At 42.7% G+C, this 13,002-nt stretch overlaps 1 long non-coding RNA gene across 4 annotated transcripts in view; it reads left to right on the top strand.

Moving 5' to 3' along the window:
* The window catches only part of LOC107147521, a 147,785-nt gene that overhangs the window by 18,841 nt on the left and 115,942 nt on the right, over positions 1 to 13,002 (top strand). Inside the window, exons 1-2 of one of the 4 annotated variants that reach the window (XR_007350121.1) lie at positions 721 to 5,007; positions 5,298 to 5,395. The exons of the other annotated variants lie outside the window; for them this stretch is intronic. This is a non-coding gene — a long non-coding RNA (uncharacterized LOC107147521). Of the gene's footprint in view, positions 1 to 720; positions 5,008 to 5,297; positions 5,396 to 13,002 lie in introns of those variants that run through there. 4 annotated transcript variants of the gene reach the window in all.

Below are 13,002 nucleotides of genomic sequence, written 5' to 3' on the forward strand. Positions count from 1 at the left end.
CCTTGCTGAATCAATGTGGTACTTAACAATGATTGCCAGGTTAGTTCTGGTATTTTATGATTCTCCAATGGCTTTAATTTATAAGAGGAGATCTGAGAAGTGAAGTTCACTATCTAAGTGAACAGAGATAGCAAAGAGCAAGAGCTCAGCCTAGGTGAAGCTCTGTCTTACCATTCATCCACTGGTAGGATACCCACTGGTCAGATGGCCTGTCTGCCTCTCCCCTACCCTCTCCTTTCTTCTCTTCTCCCTTTTTCTCTGTTGTAACCAAAAGACCTGACAAGAACAATTTTAGAAGAGGAAAGGTTGATTTGATTCTCATGGTTTTAGAGGTCTTAGTCCATGAGAGACCTGGGTCTGAGGTCATGGCAGAAGGGTGTGGCAGAGGAAAGCATTTCAGGATGTGGTACTAGGACGGGAGAAAAAATGAGGGAGTGGGAAGGGAGTGTTGAGAGAGCTGTCCTCTTATCAAGGACAATATATACCGTAAAGATGTGCCCAATGATCCACCTCCTCCAGCCATACCCTACCTGCCTGTAGTTGCCACCCAGTTAATTTCTGCCAGGGGATTAATACACTGATTAGGTTAAAACTCTCCTAACCCAATCACTTCACCTCTAAAATTTCTTGCATTGTCTCACACATGAGTTTTTTTTTGGCGGGAAACATCTCANGGGTGGGGGGTGGGAGGTTACCTAATATCTAAACCATAACAGGTGTTCTATCTTGCTCAGGCTGATCTTGAACTCATGATCTTTCTGCTTCAGCCTCCTGAGGAGTTAGGGTTACTAGCAAGTGTTACTGGGCCTGGCTCAGGTAGTGTGTTAGTCAGCTTTCCATCACTGTGTCAAAGGAGGTAGGGAGGTGTTAGGGAGAAAAATTAATCAAATTATGTTTTTATGTCTATTAAAAATATGCCACAATGAAGTCAACCATTCTGTATAAATAATACGCACCAGTAAAAAATACCTGAGATAAATGTGAGGCAAACATGATGATACCTGATAAAAAGTGAGGCAAGATTTATTTTGGCTTGTGGATATGAAGGTTTCAGTCCCAGGTCACTTGGCCCCATGGCTTTAGACCTCTGGAAAGGCAGAGGATCATGGTGGACAGCACATGGTAGAGTAGAGCTGCTCACCTCATAGCAGCTGGGAAGCAAAGAGAGAAATCGAGGAAGGGGCCAGGGGCAAGACACAACCTTCAGGGACATGCCTCCAGTCACCTCCATTGGGGCCCCACATCCTAAGATTTCCACCAATGGGAGACCAGGTCTTCCTCACATGAGTCTTTGGGGGACATTCCAGATGCAGATTGTGTTAGGCGTTGGTTGCTGTGACCCAAATACCTGACAGGAACAACGATTTTGGCTCATGGTTTCAGAAGTTTAGTGTATGGTGGGTTGATTCCATTGCTCTGGGCCCAAGATAAGGCAGCACACCATGGAGGAAGGGTGTGGCAGAGAAGAGCTCCTAGCTCATGGCAGCTAGGAAAGAGGGGGGAGAGAGAGAGAGAGAGAGAGAGAGAGAGAGAGAGAGAGAGAGGTGTGTAAGGGGCAGGAGGGAAGGTGAACCCTTCCGGGGTACGCCTCCAGTGACCACCTCCATCAGCCACATGCCACATGTCTACAGTTATCACCCAGTCAGTCCATTCACACTAGGATAACTGATTAGGTCACAGCTGTCACAATCTCATAATTTACTTCCAAACATTTCTGCATCAGTGCAGGAGCTCTGGGGGACACTTCATATCCAAATCACAATACAAGCTATTACAGGCAGTGATTCTTTACCAATTTTGAGCCTGGTTGCTTGGGGGATGGGATAGTAGTAGAAAAATAAGACCCAGCTGAGGAATTGAATTTCAAGATTGTGACTGGTAGGGATCGTAAGTATGTTTAAATACAAAATAACATAGATCATAAAAGAGGTACAAATTAAGCCTTGTGAATATTCTGAGGAGTGAGAGATCACTTCTAACTGGGGGATCCCAAAGGCTTCAGGCAAATGTGATACTGAGCAAGGCCTGGAAGGGTAGATAAGCTTTAATTGTGTGGACATGGGGAGAATATCAAGCAAAGGAAGAAGATTAACAGCAGTGAGTTTAATACTGGAAATTTTAAGCACAGTGGCATTTGGTGGGGAAGATATTTTGGGCAGTAGGGATTGTGACATATCTCCAGTTACACCATATGAATAGTTGCTTACTTTTCTGTTTATAGGTCTAGCTCCGTCCAGGGGTATGTGACCTGGAAATGTGGATGGGAAGCTCTGGGATGGAATAGAGAAGGCGGAGGAGGGGGCAGAGAGAAAAAGGTTAATTAAAACTTCCACATTGGGGCTGGGGATGTGGCTCAAGCGGTAGCGCGCTCGCCTGGCCTGCGTGCGGCCCGGGTTTGATCCTCAGCACCACATACAAAGATGTTGTGTCCACCGAAAACTAAAAAATAAATATTGAAATTCTCTCTCACTCTCTCTTTAAAAAAAAAAAAAAACTTCCACATAGCTGAGTGCTCAGAAAACTCAACACATGGGACTGTATTCTAGAGTTACTGCTTGAAACCTTTGATTAATGAATAGCTTTTAGACTTTGGTATGGAGGACAAAATTTCGGAAGAGATTCTACATCATTGCACAGCACTACAAACAGGGGACATTTTAGGATGTAGTAGCATGATTGGTTTCTTGTTAGACTGCCTTACATTTCTTAGAGCCTCTTTGTGACCACAGGAGGCTGGCATTGTGCAGAATAGTAAACCCAGCAAAACTTAAGACTGGGGCTCTGGCCTGGCATTGTGACCCATGCATGTAATCCCAGCTACTCAGGAGGCTGAGGCAGGAGGATCACAAGTTCAAAGCCAGCCTCAGCAATGTAGTGAGACCCTGTCTCAAAATAAAAAGAGCTGGGGATGTAGCTCAGTGGGAGAGGGCTCTTGGATTCCATGTCCATTACTAAAAAATGTCGGGGGTGTTGTAGGGACAGATATGTGGTTGTTTCCAGCAATTGATGGATTTGTTACAATTAGTAATAAGCAGCTCTCCTGAAATTCTGCAGTTGCCTCTTGAAATAGGCAAACCTCAGATCACATGGGTAGGATATTGCTAATGGGGTGAGAACTTTTCCGGGCCATTAAAACAAGTTCCTGTCACTTGCCTGTAAGTGAAAGTTTAAACAAACCTCCTTTCTCAGTTAGGAAGACCAGAATCAATATCTGAATCCAGCAAAATTCAATGTCACTTGGCATGTTTCTTCTGGGCACACAAAACCCACAGAAGGCAGGAGCCTAGGTTGATGACCAAGTGTCCTGACTCAGAATCGAACTTTCCACAGAGCATTTCCAACAGTGTAAATCACCAATAATTAGTTGCTATATTAACATTGCACAATGCTGTACAGCCTATCAATCATTTTCATATACATGTCTCATTTAATTCTCATAAAAACTCAATGAGGTGAATATTATTCTTCTACTTTTACAGAGGAGAAAATGGAGGCGCAGATAACTTAAGCAAATTGTCCCAGATCTCAGGGCAAGTGTTTATCAGTGATGGGTTTACATCTGGTCTTAGGAGTCCAAGTCCATTTGTGCCCTTGGTCAAGGTGCAAAGATGAGAGGTAGGAGTGGGGACTGTAGGTGGAAGGGTCCATGCAGAGAAATGTGGGGCAAAATCTGGTCAATTAGGAATAGGCTGTCCCTACACAGCAACGGCCTTTTAACAGCCTTCTTTCTGCCTGGGAAAGTAATCAGGTGGAGGCAGAGACCTTCAGATCTGGAAGTGACCAAGGTTATTATAGGTTCAACATCTCCATTTTTCAGATGGGAAAGCTGCTGAGGTCCAGAGAGTTTAGGTGTCTTGCAGAGACACACTGCTGCCTGGGATGGTTTCCCAGTTTTCTGCTCTTACAATGGAATTTCTACCACTACACATAGGTGTTCTTTCCTGCCTTTCTCTCTCTCCTTCTCTCTTTGACTAGGTAAAAATGTGTTTACAATGAAAGATAATTGGAAATTTCTTAGATAAGCAAACCAATATTAACATTTGCTACTATTCATTGTGCCACATTCTGTGCTAGATACTTCACATGCATGATTTTTTTTTTTTTTTTATCTATAAGAACTCTGCAAATTCTATGTTATTATCTTGTTAAGACACTAGGACCAGGCACAAGGAGGGACTGGCTCAGGCAATATTGAGTTCATGATTTTCCCGCTGTGCAGTGGGGCCTCTGCAATAATTTATCACTTGTCCTAGAAAACCGAAATGTCTGAATTTTTTATATAGTCAAGTATCATTTTTTTGGAAATCATTAAAATTCAAATTGTCTGTGTTTATTCCTAGAACTATATCTGATTAAAAAGGGAGATAGGGGAGATGAATCAGTTATCGCCTTTAAACAGAGTCCTTAGAAGTCTTAATACATATTTTTTTTTATTGTGGAGGAAAACCAACATTTTTTAGAGCTATAATTCAAGTCATATGCTTAAGTAATTTTTTTTTAAGAGAAGAAATAGTTTTTTATTTTCTTTCAACCCTGTTCCTCTGGAGTGGTAGGGGCAGAGTTCCAGGGGGGTACTTTCGTATTAATTAGTTTTTCCCTTCAAATTCAGATACCTTTCAGAGAGCTCAGCATATTCATCATTTATACCTCAGTTAGAGTTACTTTGATATGTGTGCTTTCCGCAGCATATGATATGTTTTCCAGAGAGAGAGAGAGAGAGAGAGAGAAAGAGAGAGAGAGAGAGAGAGAGAGAGAGAGAGAGAGAGAGAGAGAGAAAGTGTGTTGGGAGGGGGAGATACAGTTTTTTCACTTGGAAAACTTTGAGAAGAGGTCAAAGGACGTAGACCAAGAGGTTGGTAAGGGTCTTAGTAAAGATTCTCAATTTCTGTTTTTTTTCCCTCTGACCCTTAGTGTCTGTTCCTGGTCAGTGTATCCTGAAATCCTGAACTGAAAAGGGGATTCAATTACTGGCTTCAAGTTCTCACGTTTGTCAGGCACTGTATGGAGGTATCATATGTCCTTCAGTATGATTCCAAACACTAGACTCCTGTCATTTGACTCATCTCTTGTTTTTAACCTACAAACTTAAGCTTGAATTCTGATATGCATCTGATTGCTGATGGCTCATTTTGGCATCTGAACCCTGTTGACTTTTCCCATTACTGGTCCCCTACCTATAATTCTTGGACTTGTTTTATTTATTTATTTGTTTATTTATTTATTTATTTATCTATCTATCTATCTATTTATTTTTGCCTGGCTTCCCATTCTGGGTCTGGGATGTCTCATTGCATCAGTCATGCTGCAACAGCCAAGATTCAAACTCATCGATCATCCAGGTAAACAAGAGGACTGTTGCAGCACTTGACGATCTCACATCTTCATCTAGCATATGGTGAGATTCTCATGGTCTTTTTGAGTAGGGGGTTGATTTTACACATAGAGTTCAATAGTTCAGAACTATTTTGTAATGAAGGGACAATAACAGTTATTCTTTCCAGTTCTTAGGTTAACTATGACTTTATAAATTCTAACACACTATTCCAAGTTTATATTAAGTTCTGTGTTGTCTGGGAGTGAGGTCAGTCCATTTTTCCAAAGAAGACCAGACATACTCCTGTGACGCAGGATATTTGATACAATTCTCTTGGGTGATAATTTTTACTGCTTCTTCCTCATTCTAACAGTGAACAAAAGACAGTTTGCCCACTGAGCCTAGATTTTTGTAGTAACTTTATCAGTGTGAACTTCTAACTTATCTCATTAGGATGTTATTAAAGGAAGGAGACTTTTCACATCTAAGAGAGCTAATCCAAATCAAGATCCTCATTTGGGAAAGGCACTCAGTATCTTATCCCAGCAAAGTTGGTGCTTTGTCTTGCAGGTGTGTTGAGAGTACACAGTTATGGCTAGGTCTTGACAAATGAGCTCAGGATTTATTTCTTGTCATTTTCCAAGAATATATTGCTGCATCTGCGAAGTAAGATATGGTGGATTCTCAAATATCAGTTCTTTCAGACCATTGCTCTTAAGAATTCACATTGGGTTTATTTCTAGAATTATAACTGATTATGACAGAGAAGTCGATGAGTCAATGTCATCTCTTAGAAGCTCATGATGATTTTAAGGGCATAGTGTCAATCATATGTTTAACCAAAATCAAACAATTTCAGGTGTGGCTCTTAACTTAATGGATTTCCACGGTGGTAACACTTTATATAATTACTTGCAACTGCCTTTAGAGTGGTAGGGTTTGGTGGAGCTGGGAACACTGACCTCGGGAAGGATATGGGCCAATTCTTGGCAATCATGTGACTCATCAGCCGTTCCTTCCTGTCATTAGCTTGGCACGGACTGGATGATCCAAAGAGTTCTATTCCCGGTTCATGTCGAAATTCTCTGTTGTGCTTTGAAATCTTAAGTAATGATTTCCTTCCATTGTGCAACTCATGAAGTCTGATAAGGCAATGTGGGTGGCATTCTGTTCCTGAAAATCTCTCTGACAGAGGCCACCTATAGGTGTTCTAGAGTTGCTTGAGGAACGTTAATATTGGATAATGCCAGAGAGGGCAATGAAACACACCCTTGAGGAGCCGAGGCAGAGATGAGCAGGGGCAAATCTAAGAGGGATGCAGCAAGAACTTAAAGGATGCATCATGCAGACAACCAAGGTCAGGGAGAGCAGAAGGGAACACCCAGAAAACAGTCCCTGATAAAGCAATGTGGTAATTGGAAGTGTTTGTGGGGATGTGAAGGAAGACTCTGGAGGCCTCCAGGGTAAGATAAGGCAAGCAATCAACATGTCAAGGTAATTTGTTAGCAGTTCTGGCTTTAGGTGGAGGTGTATAAACCTGCCTGCTGTGATGAATGACGGCTGCTAATTTGAAGAAACTTGGCCACAGAAGCACAACAGCAAAGTGGAACTTACTTGGAACTGAGAAGACAGTCACCTATACCTATAAATGTCACATCTGCCCAATGAAGGTAGACCCTGATCACAATTCTCTGATGGAGACGCAGGACTGGGCATGGATTCCATAAAGCAGGGAGGGCATCTCCCAACTTTCCATGATCTTGCTGAGAAGTTTGTATGAACTAAGGTTCTCCCAAAAGCTGCAAAATGGGTATAAAGGCTTTCTTGTGTTTGGTACTGGGGATTGAACCCAGAGGTGCTCTACCACCGAGCTACATCCCCAGCCCTTTCTAATTTTTATTTTGACCGGGTCTCACTAAGTTGCTGAGGCTGGCCTTGGAATTCTGGCCTCAGCCTCCTTAGTGGCTGGGTTACAGGTGTGTATCTCACAGCTGGTAGTAGAAAGGCTTCTTAGTAGATTCATCTCCACAGGCCAATCAGACATGAACCAGCCCTCCACATCCTCACGAACTCTGCACAACCCTTGCCACCTCTCGGAACTGTAATGACTGCGCTCTCTTCTCATTGATCTCACTGATTGTGCTTTACAATGCCACTGAGCCCAGACCAGCTGTTCACAACCCTAACCATCTCAATGATCCCACACCGATCACATGCCCCATACCACGTTGTTAGTCTCACTCCTGACTTTGTATTTTTCTCACTTCCTGCTAAGCTCACACTGACAGCACCCACCTTCACCACGGCAGCGATTTCACATCCGCTCCTCACTGAGTGCAGCTGAGCTCACACAGCTGAACTCACTGATCATACAGTGTTGTGACACACCGGCTATTTGTCCACTCAATGTCTACTTTTCTGCTTTTTTTTTTTCCCCAGAAATAATCTCTGGTTTTACTATGATGATGATGATACGTAAGCTACCAGACTGCCTGTCCTACCCTTCTCTGCTGTTACATTTGATGATGTGATTAAGTTTTGGCCAATGAAATTTGAGGAGAAGTTATTGCGTGGAACTTCTGGGAAGGTTCCTGGGGTCTTCATCTTTTGCTCTTAGTCTCACCATTCTTCTTCCACCTACTTTCAAAAACAGGTCTGAGAGTCAGGTCTCATCAGTTATCTTGTGACTTTGAGAATAGAAGCCACCTCATAAGAATGGTGGGGGTCATAAGTTAGAGTGTGGGGGGTCTGAGTCCTTGATAACTTCATAGGACTGCAATATCACCCTGAGCCTTCTATCTTTTGATTTCTTTTATGTGAGGAAATGAGCCCTTTGTTTTGCTTGAGCCACTGTATTTGGGTTTCTATTATGGTTTTGGGCAACTTTATGTGGCTGTGAACAAAATACCTGACAATAAGAACTTAGAGGAGGGAAAGTGTATTTGGGGTCCAAGGCTTCAGAGGTCTCAGTCTGCGGACGGGCAAATCCATTGCTCTGGGTCCAAAGTGAGGCAGAACCCCATATTAGAAGGGCTTGGTGAAGGGCAGCTTTACCCTCATAGCAGGAAGGGGGAAGGGGCCCACAGGGAAGGCGAACCCTTCCAGGGAACTCCCCCAGAGACCCACCTTCTCCAGTTATACCCCATCTGCCTAGAATTACCAGCCAGTCAATCCACTCAAACTAGGATGGACTGATTAGGTCACAGCTCTCACAATCCAATCACTTCACCTCTCAACATTCCTGCCTTAACACAAGAACTTGGGGGGACACCTCATATCTAAACGGTAACAGTTACTATGTATGAATCCGGTTCTTACTGACACAGCCCTCCCCTTTCTATGGAGCTCACACTGACTATGCATATGCTTATGATCCCCCTCGGCCAATGTGTGTGTATATTAGCAACTGACAGTCATGGTGCATAAATGAAATAACTGACTTATTTTTTAAAGCTAAGACGAGTCTCTGCATTTTCCTTTTGACTTATCCAGTTGTATAAAGCAGAAGGAATCAACTCTCTGAGGGACATAAATCACATTCTATAAATGTTAATGGGGAGAGGCTGAACTCAAACTCCTCAAGTTGTAGCCTGGAACCAATATTCAGATGGTGAAGAGAGATGCTGTGACCAGCATTTCTTCCTTCTCTGGATCAACACCAAATCATGTTATAGAGATCACTTCTGCATCGTGGAGGTTGGGGTGCAGGAAGTCTAATGGGCAAACCTGTCCATTTTCTTTTATTTATTTTTTAGTTATAGGTGGACACAATATCTATATTTTATATTTATGCGGTGCTGAGGATCGAACCCAGTGCCTCACGCATGCTAGGTGAGCGCTCTACCAATGAGCCACAACCCCAGGCCCCAAACCCGTCCATTTTCTATGTAATGCAGAGTCTCCTCCACACAGTGCACCTCCTAAGGGAAAATACACTCAGCTTTCCTCACCTGCAGATTCTCCATCTGCAGATTCAATCAACAATAGGTCAAAAATATTTTTAAAAATTGCATCTGTATTGAATATGTGCAGGCTTTTGTTGTCATCACTCCCTAAACGATATAGTGTAACAACTATTTACATAGAATTTACATTGTATTAGGTATTATGAATAATCTAGAGAAGATTTAAAGTGTACAGCAGGATGAGCTTAGGTTATATGCAAACACTATGCTGTTTTATATAAGGGATTTGAGCTTTCCTGGATTTTGGTATTTACAGAGGGTCCTGGAACCAGTCATCCATGGATACTGAGGGACAATTGTGTTTGAAAAACATTTTCACATTAATATCTTCTGCTTAATAGCACCTTTCCTTCTAAAACCCCAGGAGAAGAAAACTTTGGCTAGGGAGATTGCAACTGGAAATCAGGGACTGGAGAGTTGGGCTCACATGAATATTGCCCAATACAGGGATATTCTTTGAATGGCGCTCCCTCCAGGGGGCAAAGTAGCGGTCCTGACTTATTGCCATCTTATCTTCCATCACAGTCGCTGATCAAGTTTTTAGGAGCATGGACATTGTGAAACGCTCGTGCTGATTTTAGCTCCTTATTCTTTTGAGAAAACTTCCTCCTAGAGGCTTTAACATGGTGGAGTGGGGAGAGGGGTTCTATGGGAAGACACTGTTCAGGTACGTGGCTTCCCCACCAGAGACTCTTAAGGCTGCAAAGAGCAAGCCTGAGAAGTGTGGGATTGAACTCTAGATAGGAAACAGTTATCTAGCTATGGGAATTACCTCTTTTTTGTTCAATCATAACTAGGAGGTATGACTTAAAACCTTTCAGCAGAGCTGAGCATGGTGGCTCGTGCCTGTAATACCAGCAACCCAGGAAGCTGAGGCAGGAGGATCACAAGTTCAAGGCCAGTTTCAGCAACTTAGTGAGACCCTGTCTCAAAATAAAAAAATAAAATGTGTTGACGATGTAGCTCAGTGGTAGGGTGTCCCTGGGTCCCATCCCTAGTACCAAACAACAAAAACAATCATAAACCTGGAGGCAGCAGTTCTAATATAAAAATGAAATATTATTTCATTAATTTTTAGGTGGCTGGTCTCTGTACTTCTGGGCTCCTGCCCTTCTTGACTAGATGAGGTATCTGGCAGAACCATAGGAAGTGTCTAAATTACTCTCTTTGGGAGACCTTTGATAACTGGCTGTTACTTACCAGTTGGGGGGTCATGACCCCTTGGGAAACTCCAGACTTGTTCAGGAGGACTAACAGATGTTATTTTGCTCTTAAGAGATTCCACTTTGATAGACAATCACACATTTAACCATTTCTCTAATAAGTAACCTGTGTTCGTTTTTGGGTGATGGATTTTATATCTTTTTTTTTTTTTGTAGCAGGGATTGGACCCAGGGGTGCTTAATCACACTGAGCCACATCCCCAGCCCTTTAAATTTTTTATTTTGAGACTGGGTCTTGCTAAGTTGCTCAGGGCCTTGCCAAGTTGCTGAGGCTGGCTTTGAACCTGCAATCCTCCTGCCTTGACCTCCTGAGCTGCTGGGATTACAGGCACGTGCCACTACACCCGGCTCATATCTTCTTAACCTCTATTGCCCTTCCTTTCTGCCCATTCTGTCTACTGCAGCCTTTGGATATTATTTTTATCCTTTTCATGTTAAAATTATGCTTTACGATAAAGAAGCTGCTGTTTTCAAGCCTTCATTCATCTAGGCTGTTCCAAGTTGTCCCTGTTGGTAGGGACACATCACTTAGCTTACCTGAGCCTCAGTTTCCTGATCTGTCAAATGAAGGCAATACCAACCCTGAGACAATTCATTCAAGTCACAAACTGGTGAGTTGGTAGAGTCTGGGGCCACACCCAGAGCTCCTTATTCACCTCTTCAATCTTTTCCTGTGACATCAATAACTCAGCTTGTTATGAAAATCAGATTAGGTAACGTAGTGAGAGGCATTTTACATTCTGAAAAGTGACACGAAGATCTTTGTGATTATTGCTAGGGATTTACGCTCCCTAACGATCCTGGTGGCAGAGTGAGGCCTCTGATCTTAGAGAAAATTACTTTCCTTCACTGTTTCATTTCTCCCACAAACCTCAGGGGAACAGCTCTTAGGCTTTGTAAAGAGTCAACTGATGCTTATGAGATTTTTAAGCTACAGCTGGGAAAGCTTCTGAAGGCCTTTTCCCGTGTCTAAGTCTTCTCCGATCTCACTGTAAGCTCCTTTGCCACCAGGGACCACAGTAATAATGTCATACCCTTTAGGCATCTCTCTCTCTCTCTCTCTCTTCCCCTGTCAAGAGAAGCCTGAGGATTCCACGCTCCCTTTTTGTATCTCTGTGGCTCAGAGCCAAGCTCAGATCGTGTTCATTTCTGATGGACAAAACCACCTTAGTGTGGAACCTCTTGGAAAGACTATTTTGAGAATACAATGGCAAATGTGTTCTGGGAGCTGGATCAGGATTCCTAATCCCAGGGACTGTGGAGGTTTGAGGCAAGAGGATTGCAAGTTCAAGGTCAACCTCAGTAACTTAGCAAGACCATGTCTCAAAATAAAATGTAAACACCACCAATCAATCAATCAATCAATCAATCAAACAACAGCAAAAAACCAAACCAAACCAACCAACCAACCAAACAACTACAAAACCAGGCTGGGGATGTTGCTTAGTGGATATAGCTTACTGAGTTGGACCCCCAGTATCAAAAACACACAAACGAGAGAGGCATTGTGTTGTCACAGAGGAATTAACATTGTCCATAGGTGGGGACTTCAGGTCCTGGACTGGTGGTGCTGATGAAGTGTCTCCCACGTCCCATCTGATTCTGAGGCTGCAGTATTTGTTGTGGGTTGTTCCTCTCGTTGCCTTAGGCCCTGGTGCTATTCCTCTGCTGTCCACACGGAGGCGCTGGCTCTTCCATTTCTCTTTGTATAGGACCTAAGGACATTTCAGAGGGTCTGAGTTCTTGGGAGGAGTGAGCTGCTTTTAAGTGAGTTAAATCACCGAAAAATAATAGAATTGTAAGTTTTTTAAGACCAAAGAATTTCTGAGGAACCTTGTAGTTCAAAGTTCTTATTTTATAGACTAGGACAACTGAGGCTCAGGGAGGGTAACAGATGTGCTCAGACTTTTGCAGGCAATATCATCTGGGTTAGGATGATAATGCGGGTTTCTGATTTTAATTAAGTGTTCTTTACTCCCGAATCATAATCAAGAGGAAGACATACTTTTGAGGGGGGTTAGGGCATTACCTGATTTATTATCTGGGGATAGTAGCCACTCTAAAATAAAATGGCTCTGAGATAGTTTTCAAAAACCATCAGGGTCACAAAAATGGACATATAAATTGCAATGTCCCTGTCTACATTTCCCAGAGCGTCTCATTTCTCTTCTTGTTTATGATTTCACCTTCGAGTGTGTTCCATCTTCATAAAGTAAAGAGCACAAGGAGGTACCCATAGGAAGCTTCATGACATGTTGACCTTCGATTTTTTTTTTTTTTGATTGGGAAACATGAGTTCTAATGAGAGCCCAGAGAGGAAGAGAATAAAAAGGGCACATTTCCTTCATCTTGATCTCTGCTGACTGATTTCCTTTGCGGCGGGGAATGCGGACTTGGGCTTATTTCCAAGGCTACGCGTAACCAAGAACTGGAAATGAAAAACTTAGCCAGTGCTCAACAGTTTTCTTTGTGAAATAAATTTTATTTCAAAAATTAAATT

Source organism: Marmota marmota, unplaced genomic scaffold (assembly GCF_001458135.2).
Source record: "Marmota marmota marmota unplaced genomic scaffold, marMar, whole genome shotgun sequence".
In the NCBI taxonomy this organism is placed as follows: domain Eukaryota; kingdom Metazoa; phylum Chordata; class Mammalia; order Rodentia; family Sciuridae; genus Marmota; species Marmota marmota.